This window comes from Clupea harengus, chromosome 1 (genome assembly GCF_900700415.2).
Source record: "Clupea harengus chromosome 1, Ch_v2.0.2, whole genome shotgun sequence".
Classification (NCBI taxonomy): Eukaryota; Metazoa; Chordata; class Actinopteri; order Clupeiformes; family Clupeidae; genus Clupea; species Clupea harengus.
Genome location: NC_045152.1, coordinates 13319601 through 13332505, shown reverse-complemented (window position 1 = coordinate 13332505; position 12905 = coordinate 13319601). Strand labels below are relative to the sequence as shown.

The following is a 12905-nucleotide window of genomic DNA, read 5'->3' as shown; positions in this document are numbered from 1 at the left end:
GCTTATACAACTAATCTGATTACTGGATATGAATATTTCAAAACACAGGTTCTGTGACTACCAGCCATGCGTTTGACCCTTGTCACAGCTACACTGTGTTGAACGACACCTGGAGGGCCACCACCAACCTGAACCAGTCAGTGGTAAGGTGCGACAGTGGCAGGGTTGGTACCGCATGTTCCACCAGGGGGCGAGCGTTCTGATACCTAATGTGTGTGTGCTGTGGTAGCCCAAGCTGCTCTTGGGCTCCCACTTAGTTTAAAATATGGCTGATTTCCCTTACTAGGACTATACAGGGCAGGCTTTAGGACCCTGGGGAGGTGTTCTGGGGACTAGGCAGGTCGGGCCATTCCCTAATTGGACACACAGGTGTAGATTGTCTGACTAGTTGCTGATCAGTGCCAACTAGTCAGACAAAGACGTTAAAACAGTCAGTAAGAAGGGCTGACCAGCGAGAAAAAGACAGAGGGGAAGGTGCCGGTTGCCGGTTGCAAGCCGCAAGCCGCAAGCCGCAAGCCGCAAGCCGGAGGGTTTACCCCATTTTCAGTTATATTTGAATACCTTTGTTTGTAATTTAAAGACTTAATAAAGAACATGCTTTGAGAAATTCCCTGGTTGCGTCCTTTTGAGAGCTGGGCAGCCACAGTGCGCTGCGGTACCGTTGCACCTCTCTGGCTAAACGGTTCACACCCTCGCCCGGAAGATGGCATCATGACCAGAGAGGTGTGTGGATCCTTTTTTGGCTGCTGCGTATTCAAACCACCATCCATCCAGGTGAAAGCGTGTCCAGGAAACTACACTGTTTACAAACTAGTGAACCCTAATAACTGCTGGCTGGCATATTGTACAGGTAAAATGCTCTTTTCTGATATATTTACTATAGTGTGTTTGTGCCCATGTTACATTCACCATTGTTTCTCCTGGGAAAAGATTTTCATCTCTCATATCTATTATCTAAAAACATATCTCCATACGCCACGCAGATGTAACACCTGCAACAACTCCTGCTGCTGTAACTAGCCCTGTTCCAACCACTCCAAGTAAGTGAATTAACTAAACATGCTCCAACCAGTCTATGGCCAGTTTGTCAGATCACATTGCTGTGTATTGTTTGATTTTCCTTCATACCTTGTGTGTGTGTGTGCGCGTGTGTGCATGCGCAGATGTTTTTGTGATGTTATTCATTTCTGAGATGCTTAATATCCTTTATGAGGTCTTAGGAATGCAATACTGTCCTCTTTTTGCTATTGGAGTGCGTTTTTGTCAAACTGACCACTGGTAGTGTGTGTGTGTGTGTGTGTGTGTGTGTGTGTGTGTGTGTGTGTGTGTGTGTGTGCACTTATCTGAATCCCACATTAGTTCTACACACCCCTCAAGACACATCAGCTCATGAGAGTGATCCCTGTCAATGAATTCATTTAAAATATCAAAATGAATTATACAATCTGAAGATGAAATAATGGTTTCCTATATAAAGATATAGGCTAGTGTATGAGCCAGAAGGAGTCACCACTACCACCAGTTGGGGGTGCAATGCTAACTATATTTTTCTGATGTTCTTTATCTCTGGAGTATGCCTATAGTGCTGTAGGACTATTGATCTCTAAGTTTCCAACTCCTCCAGGTGTATTTTTACCAGAGGGCAAGAGGGAAACATAAAGCTACATAGAAATGTAGCATACCTATCATTTTGAGAAAATCAAGAGAAGCTGGCTTGTATATTCAAGGAAAAACAATACTCTGTATTGCTTCTGCTGCAAGCTCTTTTCACAGAAAAATGACCACCTCATTAGGAGTGGCCTAAATGACTGGAAGAATTGTAGTGAGGTATTTGAGATATTTTGTAGAGGTACGTACAGTATCCATAAAAGCACTTTTGTTTGTAGAGGGTATAGTTAGGGTATAGAGGGTCATAATTTGCTTAAATGTCCTTACAGGTGCTTAAGAGTGTTTTGCACAGTTTATGGAGTTAACTTAATCCTAACTTTGAGTGTGTAATAAATTATTTAAACTAATAAAAAAGAAAATGTTCTGAAACTATTCTGGTGTTTGTTGTCCATGCAACATTTATTGTTGAACTGCAATATAGAATAGTATAAGTGGGTGAAAAAACTGCTATGCAAAGTTAAGTGATGTTAAGTATTGTGTGTGTGGGGGGGGGCGCAAAACTCAATCTCGCCTAGGGCAACCAAAGGGCTAGAGCCGGCCCTGTGTACAGGTAAAATGCTCTTTTCTGATATATTTACTATAGTGTGTTTGTGCCCATGTTACATTCACCATGGTTTCTCCTGGGAAAAGATTTTCATCTCTCATATCTATTATCTAAAACATATCTCCATATGCCACGCAGATCCAACAACTGCTGCTGTAACTAGCCCTGCTCCAACCACTCCAGGTAAGTGATTTAACTAACCCTGCTCCATGTCCTTTTAATAAGTGTTGCAATAACTACTTTTCATCAACTGCTTATCTAGTCTTCTTATTAAAATATTTTAGTTCATCTCATACATCTAAAATTGTCAATCCACCAAAAAACTGATCAAAGAAAATCACATAGGACCTCTTCACATTAAATAAAGTATACATTCCACTGGAAGATTCTGTTAATAATAAAGATGATAAAGTAATTTTAAAAACAAAAACAAACTGATGAATCAGGCCATACACCAATCACTCAGCTACAGGGACAGGTGCTGCTTCACCTCAAAGCCATCACTGACCCTCTCCTGGACCCCCTGCAGTTTGCCTACAGAGCCAACAGGTCTGTAGACGATGCAGTAAACATGGCCCTTCACTTCATTCTCCAGCACCTGGACTCCGCAGGAACCTACGCCAGGATCCTGTTTGTGGACTTCAGCTCTGCCTTTAATACCATCATTCCTGCTCTGCTACAGGACAAGCTCTCCCAGCTGAGCGTGCCTGACAGGAGGCAACACGTGAGGCTGGGGTAGTATGTCTCTGATTCCAGAACTATAAGCACCGGCTCCCCTCAAGGCTGCGTTCTTTCCCCTCTACTCTTCTCCCTGTATACAAACAGCTGCACCTCCAGTCACCAGTCCACCAAACTCCTCAAGTTCGCGGATGACACCACCCTCATTGGGCTCATCTCTGGTGGGGATGAGTCCGCTTACAGGTGGGAGATTGACCATCTGGTGACCTGGTGTGGCCAGAACAACCTGGAGCTAAATGCTCTGAAAACAGTGGAGATGGTTGTAGACTTTAGAAAGAACCCAGCCCCACCCACCCCCATCACCCTGAGAGACTCCCCAGTCGACACTGCGGAGTCCTTCCGCTTTCTGGGCACCATCATCTCCCAGGACCTCAAGTGGGAGCTGAACATCAGCTCCCTCACCAAAAGAGCTCAACAGAGGATGTACTTCCTGCGGCAGCTGAAGAAGTTCAACCTGCCAAAGGCAATGATGGTGCACTTCTACACCTGCATCATCGAGTCCATCCTCACCTCCTCCATCACCGTCTGGTACGCTGCTGCCACTGCCAATGACAAAGGCAGACTGCAGCGTATCATCCGTTCTGCCGAGAAGGTGATTGGCTGCAATCTTCCATCTCTTCAGGACCTGTTCGCCTCTAGGACCCTGAGGCGGGCAGGTAAGATTGTGGCCGATCCCTCTCACCCGGGTCACAAACTCTTTGAGGTTCTTCCCTCCGGCAGGAGGATGCGGTCCATCAGGACGAAAACCTCACGCCACAAAACCAGATTCTTCCCGACTGCAGTTGGGACCCCAACCTGACCTGGACTCTTATCCCACCCCCACACCCTAAGTCTGTGTTACATTAACACACATTACATTGCACATTGCTCATTCACATTGCACTCCTGTTTTGCTTTTTGCACTCTACTTTCCACTTTACTTTTTTTATATTCATTGTTTATATATTTGTATCGTGTATATATTGTGTTTTTTGGTTGTTATGTGTAGTACTTTTCCTATGTGTAGTACTTATTTGTGATTTTATGTTATGTGTAGTACTTATTGTGTTTCTATGTTTTTATGTTTACTGTATGCACCTTCACACCAGAAAAAAATCCAAGTAGGTGTAAACCTACTTGGCAATAAATCCCATTCTGATTCTGATTTCACCTACTTGTACCTACCATTCCACATACTGTATGCTAAAAGAATGAAGGCTCTCTCTCTGAATAACAACCTGACTGATGACCAAATTCCAAAATAGTCAAATTAAGTTTCCCCAGATGAAGTGATGTTACCGTGGTGACACACTTGACCTGCAGTACAGTACTTAGTGCATATTAGGCCTATTCTGCCTATTGGAATGACTTTCCTACTTTAGTGTTAGTGGTCTACTGATACATCCAGGTTTGTTCACCAATCATATTTTACCCTGTTTGTTTCGGCCTATGCCTATTTGAATTAATTCTACTAATACATCTGGATTTGCCATGTTTTTGAGCAGCTGTTGATGACCCCTGTGAAGAGCTGGACTGCACTGATGATGAGTGGTGTGGCCAGAAAGATCGAGTCTACGACTGCTTCTGCAATGAGGATCACCCGAGACCTCATTCTGAGTCCTATGGTAAGGTCTAATATGACTACCGACATTGTTACTACTAAATGGTACTACTGCTATAACTATTACTAGATGTTGGATAGAAGTGTATTATATTCCTCCTTCTTTATTTTCCCATATCAGTCTTCCCCTCACCTTATTCAACTCTTTCCACCCTTCTCTCTCATTCCCTGTTTCTCAGACTCTGTGGAGTACTGTTCCAGCAGCACAGGCACCATGTCTGTCTCGCTGCCAGCTGTTTGAAGCAGGCTTCTCGGCTGACACCCTCCACCTCAACGACCCCAGCTGCAACGGCACACTCCAAGATGGCAGAGTGGAGTTCCTCTTCGACAATGAGAATCACACTTGTGGAACCACTCTGAGGGTACAACAGCTTCTACACCAAAGATTTACAAAATAAGCTATTCTTTAGAGAAGTATTGTCTTGAAGTGTTAATCTTTGAGCAAAGCCCAAATGGCAAAACCCCCAACAGTTTAAATATGTTTACTCAGAATTCACAGCAGAATATGGATGAAACCATTGTTGGTTTCTACCAAAGACCCCTGTATGTGCTGTCTGATGCCCAACAGTGCAACAGCACCCACTTCATCTATGAGAACTTAATCCAGGGGGAGGCCAACTCAGCCGGTGGCCCCATCAGCAGAGAGAGACGAATACAACTGCTCTTCTGCTGTGTTTACCCCCTCACTCAGGCACTCTCCATGGACATGGACATCAACCCCCTGGAGAGGTTGGCTTTGCCATTATGTTCACACTTTTGTCTCACTTTTTCTTGGTTAGTTTGCAGTGCCTTTCTCCAGTGACCAAACACAATACATAGTTTTCATAAAGAACCAGTGATTGAGGAATAGGAGAATTCGGTCTCCATGAACTACTCATAAAACACAGTGCCCCCATCCAGATAGGAGTCTTTCACAATATTAAAAACAAAACACAAACACAGTGCATTACTCATAAAACACAGTGCCCCCATACAGACATAGGCGGAGATCCCGAGGGGGGGGGGCAGGGGGGACGTGTCCCCCCCTACCATAAAGTTGTCCCTCCCAACAGTCATTGTAAACACAAATAAATAATTTTGAATAATATAGTAATTAGGGTGACCAGACGTTCTCTTTTACCTGGACATCTCATCTTTTCGAGACCTAAAAAATGCGTCCGGCAGGGATTCAAAAATCGTCCGGGATTTTGCCTCGTCGGATATTTGTGTTTCTCTGGGTCTTTCACAAACTATTTATTACGCCCCCGCATGTGAAAAAGATGGCAAAACTTTGTTGCGGGGGGAGGGGTCATCTGCATGTGAAAAAGATGTCAAAACGTTGTTGCGGGGGGAGGGGTCATCTGCATGTGAAAAAGATGTCAAAACGTTGTTGTGGGGGGAGGGGTCATCTGCATGTGAAAAAGATGTCAAAACTTCGTCGCAGGGGAGGGGGCGGGGTAGTGAATAGCATGCTCAAATCTGGTCACCCTACTTGAAATTTATCATCTTTATTTTGCAAAGAAAAGTGTTAGCTAGCTGTCTAGTCCTGCAAGGTAGCAAACGCAGTACGAGGACAGCATAGAGAGAGAGAGAGGGCGATAGGGCCAGACAGCAATTTTTCTGTGTCCCCCCCCCCAGAAATTACTCTCTAAAATGTTACCGTGTATTGTCCCCCCCTACAAAGAAATGGGATCTCCGCCCCTGCATCCAGATAGTAGGCTCCTTTTCCTCACTCATAAAGTACAGTACCCCCATCCAGATAGTAGTCTTTCACAATATTAAAAACAAAACACAAGCACAGTGCATCAACTACTTCCCACAAATTAAACCCCATCAGAGAGGAACTATCACTATCATCAAAGCCTAAGCTTTCTGCCTGTCTGAAAATGAACTGGAAAAAACATTTTGTGTACATTTCTACAGCGTTGTGACTAAGAAGTTACCAGGAGGTGAAGGAACCTACCGTGTCCGAATGATTCCCTATGAAGATGCAGGATTCTCCCATGCGTTCTCTGGGAATGTGACTGTGGCGGTGAACCAGCGGATGTACGTGGCTGTCCGCCTGGACGGAGTGGACAGCCGCCAGATTGCCATGGTGATGGACTCCTGCTGGGCCACTCCTGTCAATCAGGCAGACTACCACATCCGTTGGGACCTTATCAGAAACGAGTAATTTGTACCAACTCACCAATACACCCACTCTTCCCTCTTTCATACCTTACTACCAGACTACCACACGTGCCTAAATGAATAAGGGACGTAGAGTTCCTACATATAAAACACATGCTATTTATCCTACCACACTATAACACGTTTATCATCATCATAATTTGAGTCCTTATTTGTCCAACCTTTTTTCTGTTGCTCATGTGGGTTTATACCCTTCTTCATAAGTCCCTATTGTCCTCACTGTCTCTTTTGCCATATGTTATTCCCCCTCTAGGTGCCCCAACCCCAATGACAACACAGTGGAGATGCTTCAGAATGGCGTCAGCACATCAGGTCGTTTCTCCTTCAGGATGTTCACCTTCACTGCAAACACCTCCAAGGTTTACCTGCACTGCAGCATCCACCTGTGCTTGGTGGCGAGCAACGACTGCACAGCCGTAAGTTCACCACATCTAGAGCACACCTGACTAGCATAGTAATGGCAAGGTTTGGCTATAGTTGTAGCCTATTATGTTCGTCACAGATGTTTTAATAAAAAACAACTTTGCTGAATTTTTGTCAGATTAGGAGCAAATGTTAAAAAGAAAACTATCTTGCTCCTTTTCTCTTCCTGTTTACAGCACTGTTACCCAGGTAACCACCATAGGCAGCGCCAATCTGTTGATTTCCATGACAGCACCTCCATCTCATTGGGGCCTTTGGTTTGGGCCAGTGGCAGAGCAGGTAAACATGGATAATTCAACACTGACTACACCCAGCTAGTTGCCAAATGTCTGTGCGTGTGTATGTGTGTGTGTGCAGGCTTTTTGATCCTTTGTATATATTTAGTGCTGTTAGGGGTTGTAACCTACCTAACCCTAGATAAGAAATCTTCCCATCCTACATTCACTTATTGTGGTCTGAAATGTTTCCCTTGAATCCAAATTAATTCTGTCATCTCATTTGTGTTTTTTTCCAGATGAGAGAGACATGATTGTCCCGAACCCTGTGAAGCCTCGGGTCTGACTGCATCTCTGGTCTTGTTCCTCTCTGCTCTCACTCTCACGCCTCTCATCTAGAACAAAACACAGCTACACAATCACCTGGCTCTGACAAACCAACATTCACAGCATTCACAGAACACAGCTACACAATCAACTGGCTTTGACAAACCCACACTCAAAGCATTCATAGCAAAGAACACAGCCAGACAATCACTGCAAAAAAAACTTCCAGCTATACTGGCTACATCTGAACCTATACTTACAAATATGGCCTATTTCTTTAAATATTAACCATTTGCCTCAATGACGGGTCATCTCTGAGATGATCTGACAGTGCTGCTCCATTTCCCTTCTGTGGTAACATACAGGAGAGCCGGGTGTCCTGCTGATTGATATTCATTACTGTGAGAACATACCTAGACAATCACCTGGGTCTGGGAAAGACCTACATTAACTGTGTTCATATCAGATAAAACTTCTAGCCATACCAGCTACATCTGAAATGATCTGCACTTGCAAATATATTTCTTTAATATTAACCATTTTCCTGACAAACTATAGAGGTATACTATTTTCTTGCTGAGCATGGTGTATTACTGATTGAAATACATCCTTTCATGGCGTTTGTGGTGTTTTGGGGCAAATTTCAAATAAAAAAGTGGTTACAAATTTTGCATGATCTACCTTATGTTCCTATGTGTGTATAAAAAAATATCATGTTTGATTCGACAGTGTTCTCACAGGGGACAAGTATGACCGGTTGGATTCAGTGTCTTTATGATGTAATGTAGTGACTTCATAACTATAGATGTCTATATGTACCTTGCTATAGCTTGGTCTTCTCCAGCTAATCACAGGGGAGGCAGCTGATATCCAGCTACAGACACAAAAGTACACCATAGATGTCCACTGAACCGCCCCCCTTATGTGCCCTTGTCGCCATTGTGCCCTAAAGGGGTTCAGGCCCTGGGCTCGTGTGCGTGGAGCAAAACATTTACTGCCGATTAGAATACTGAGTGGAAAGTTCCATTTCAAACAGAAATGCGACAGTGGAATAATGTTTGACTACTTTGCCACTATAGGTCGTATGCAACCCGAATACACATACAGTTCATTCTGCAGGTGACAGTACTAAGAACGTCACACGTAGGTTTTCAATGATTGCAGATCTGTGTGTGACATGCGGTAGTCACACCACATTTTTGGCTACATGGAAAGTAACCCTACAGAGACAAACTTGAGTCTGTTGTACCTCAATGACTGTAGAGAAACAGTAGAATTTCAACAGTTATTTTCTATAAAACAGAAATGGAAACTTAAACTACAGAGACGACAGAAACAGCCCTTTATTGTTTGTACAATTTAAACTACAGAGCAGATGGCAGGCTGCCAGTGGCCTCCCACACACACACCTATCCAAGGCCTTGTCTGCCTTTGTTATGGTTGCACTTAAGCTGAGATGGGTGTGTTTCGATCCATCTGGAGTGAAGAGTCTGGAGCTAGAATCAGCTCGATGCTTTGTCTGTGTTGGTGTCCAGAAGTATTTCTGGTTCCTCATGACTGCTATGGCAATTTCTCTCTACATCAGTGTCTCTCGCTGGTAGCTTCAATAATCTTGAACAAAGCCTCTTATGTTTTAAAATGCCAAAAATAATGAATGCTGCAACTGCCGCTGCAACTGCCACTGCAACTGCAAAGACTCCTGCTATGACCCAGTGAGTCCTCAAGGAAGCTGGGGGATATTTGGGTGAATCAGCTGAGACGAGATAACTAAATTGCCAAACAGGGTAATTGCCAAGATAGTGCAAATTCAGAGTAATCTAAGTACAATCTAACTAGCACAGCAGTACAAATACACAAACACAGTCCTTAAAGCTCTCTAGCTTTCTCTGAAGTAATTAAGACTGAAGTAAGCATATATACCTTCTGTCCAGTGAAAGAGGCACCCCCAGATCCTGATTACACAAAGGCAGCTGATTGCTGTAGGTGTGGCTTGACAAATATATATTGGTACTTCATGTAAAAGCATTAATGTCAAAATATTTCATGTGTTTAGTCTTTCTAGACATATTGGCGATGTGGACGTGTATATGTTCAGATGGTGATGTAAAGGGATTTAGAGAGAGAGAGAGAGAGAGAGGGAGATGTTCGTGTCCTTCTCAGCTCGTCAGCTGAAACTCGTGGAGGCCTTGTTGGACGTCCGATCGGTCTCGAAGGATGTAGAGTTCTGTGTCGACGTGGAGAAACGAAGAAGGGAAGCCGGTCGCCTTCTCTTACTCAGAACACTGCTGGGCTGCAGTATAATTCTACCGGTATAACTTAGGTTGCAACTAAACGAGTAAAAGTATCTTCCGAACTTTGGCCAAAAGTTAGATACGAGGCATGGTTGCGTTGTCCTATGTCCTTGTTCTGCAGTGAGGGTATCTCTTAAATGAATGGCATTCACTGTTGTAAAGACCACTGCGAAAGAGAGGGAGGGAAAAGTGTGTCACCTTTTTACAACCTTGTTTGCAGCCAATGCTGTCTGAATGAAATGTAGATAAGAAAGTTAAGGTGATAAGAAAATTGTGGGTAATGTAGTCTATGGTGGGACTACACCTACAAATGGCTCGAGAAGGTCTTGTAAATAAATAATACCTTGACGGCTCACGATCACGAAAAAACGCTAATCTAACTAATATCGCTCCTTGGTCAATGGTATCTCTCCGGGGGTGTGGCAAGCTTATCCAGCTTCACTTAAATTAGCCTGCGATTTTGAAGTTGCTTCGACGAACCTAAAAGAGGGACCTATATTATCTCATCCTGAAAATTATCCTGGTAACTCGCTGAACGAGATACGACGAACAGGGCCCAGGTCTAAGCAGGTAAGTTGATTAGCGACACGTTTTTGCTGCAAAATGGAACTGTTTATTGCATTGTCGGCTACTTTGCTGAACTAGGTTAGTTTCATAGGCTATCGATGAAAATGGTGGAAAACCGGAATAAAAAAATTTTGTTTTTAGTACAGTAGGATTAACTGTATTCAGATACGGTTATGAAATAAATCAGAAATAAAGATCAGAATAAAGTTACATTGATCACTCATAGGGGTTACTTTTTAACTCGGCATGCGCCATGTCACTCCACTGTCTGTCCATTTAAAGTACAGTTCACAGATTCACTAAATGTCTTGCTATCGGTATGAGGCGTCATAGGAGCATAATAGTGGCATCAAAAGGGAGACTCCAAGAAACCTCTCTGACAAGTTACTAAAATGCACCCAAGTAAGGACAAGGAGTAACCGTAAAACATCTTTGCAAAATGTAAAAAGTCTGGTTCCGACCGATAAGCCTATACCTAAATGATGAACAAACTAACTCAGCAACGAACAGGAAAACTCGTTTAGCCAAAAAAATCATACATGATATTTCTTTATAATCTGGTGACACTGTGACGCTATCAACATTGCAACACAATTGCATAAAATCCATAATACACACAAACCTATCAACAGTTGTGGCAGTGTGCAAGACAACATTGCCTTAATGTATAGGCTACTGGCTAACTGACTGACACTTTGAAAATGTACAGATAAATTACGTGACTGAATCCATAGTGCTTCATTATATTATATATAATATGAATTATATTCATTATGTTTATCAATATGTAGTGAGATGGAATCACCTATGCTCTCACGTCACCACACTCATTTAGCTTTTTTCAGTTTCCAGTCTGTTTACGGATCCTGAATAATAATTGTCAGACTTTAATCGCACAAGCGACACACTCTACACTGCAACACAAGTGAAATACATGGAAGCGACACAGGACACACACACACACACGCAGGCCTGAGGTCGTTTGTGAATTTATTTTCTGCATTTATCCTATCCCGGACTTTTGCATGTTTTTTCTGTTGGGGTTTTTAAGTGGACACGCAAACTCCACACAGAAAGGCCCGGGAGATAGCCCACCTGAGCACTGAAGGTCTGGGGAGGAACTGCCCCCCAGAGCCAACAGCGCCCCATGCGGGAATCGAACCCATGACCTTCTTGCTGTGAGGCGGCAGTGCAAGCACCTGAGCCACCGTGCCACAACATGACAGACTCCTCCTGCACACTGTCTGTGATGTCCCTCTAGCTTGTCCCCTGAACATCCTTCAGGGGGAGAAAAACACATTCCTTGGGTTCCTGGCTCCCACCCTCCCTCTATTGTCCAGCTGAAGAATGATTTGAAGGGCCTATTGGATGAGAGTTTCGAGCCTACGGCTACGCAAGGTTTAATTGCATGTCGTCCACTCATCCAGAACATGATACAGTCACTCTACAAGAGTGGAAGGCATGCTCGAAAAGAGAGAAAACATACTGGCAGCTATACTTCTTTCAGCATTCAAGATGGACTGGGTGGAGGATGAGATTAAGCGCTTGCAATATCGCATGATGTTGAAGCAACAATTTAAATCTGTTGACATAGCAAATTACTCTAATCAAGCCCAGTCATCTGGTGGCTCTGAGAGCAAAAGGTCATCCTTTTTCAAATGTAACCGCCCATCAAGTGTCAAAAAGTCTGAGGTGGACACCTACCTAGATGCACAGACCAATGATGACTTCACGGAGTACATAGTCTTACCAAAACAGACAAAGCTCTCTGTCAAATACAACACAGCACTCCCTTTGAGCGCTCCAGGAGAGAGGCTATTCAGCTTTGAAAAGCAATTGCTTTTAAATGCTAACAAAAAGCAGTAGTCTAGTCTGTGGACTAAGTAAGCTTGTGTGATTATTTGATAAGAACATTGTTTACTCAGAGTTTTGAGTGTCAGTCCCATAACAGAGGGGCACCTGAGTTCTACAGGGGTGCAGTTTACAATATAAAGAGTTTTTTTGATGTTCAAATGCATGTCATCAGTACTTGTTAAGCTGTCCAAGTAATATTTCAGGACTTTGTCAACAAAGTTAACAACCTACCTCTCTTGAGCTGTTCGATAAAATGGCCATCTTGATTTTCATGTTTCATTTCATTTCATGTTTTTTTAGAATATGACATACATTATTTAACTGAAGCCTTTTTCTAAAGGTAGGTGCAACAGAAAAATAAAACAAACCCTCCAAAAAACTTTTTGTCCTCTGTCCACACATTTATTTGATACATTTAAATGATAGAATTTAAGGTCTAGCCTAATAATTGGTTTCATAGCAAGGCATAGCACTATGATTTTTTGTGCCTTTTGTTTGCAGGGTATGAA

General features: G+C 43.2%; 1 pseudogene; it reads left to right on the top strand.

The window, feature by feature from the left end:
• The first annotated feature begins 466 nt into the window (after window positions 1-466).
• LOC105909090 lies at window positions 467-8350 on the top strand (annotated as a pseudogene).
• The last annotated feature ends 4555 nt before the right edge of the window (window positions 8351-12905 follow it).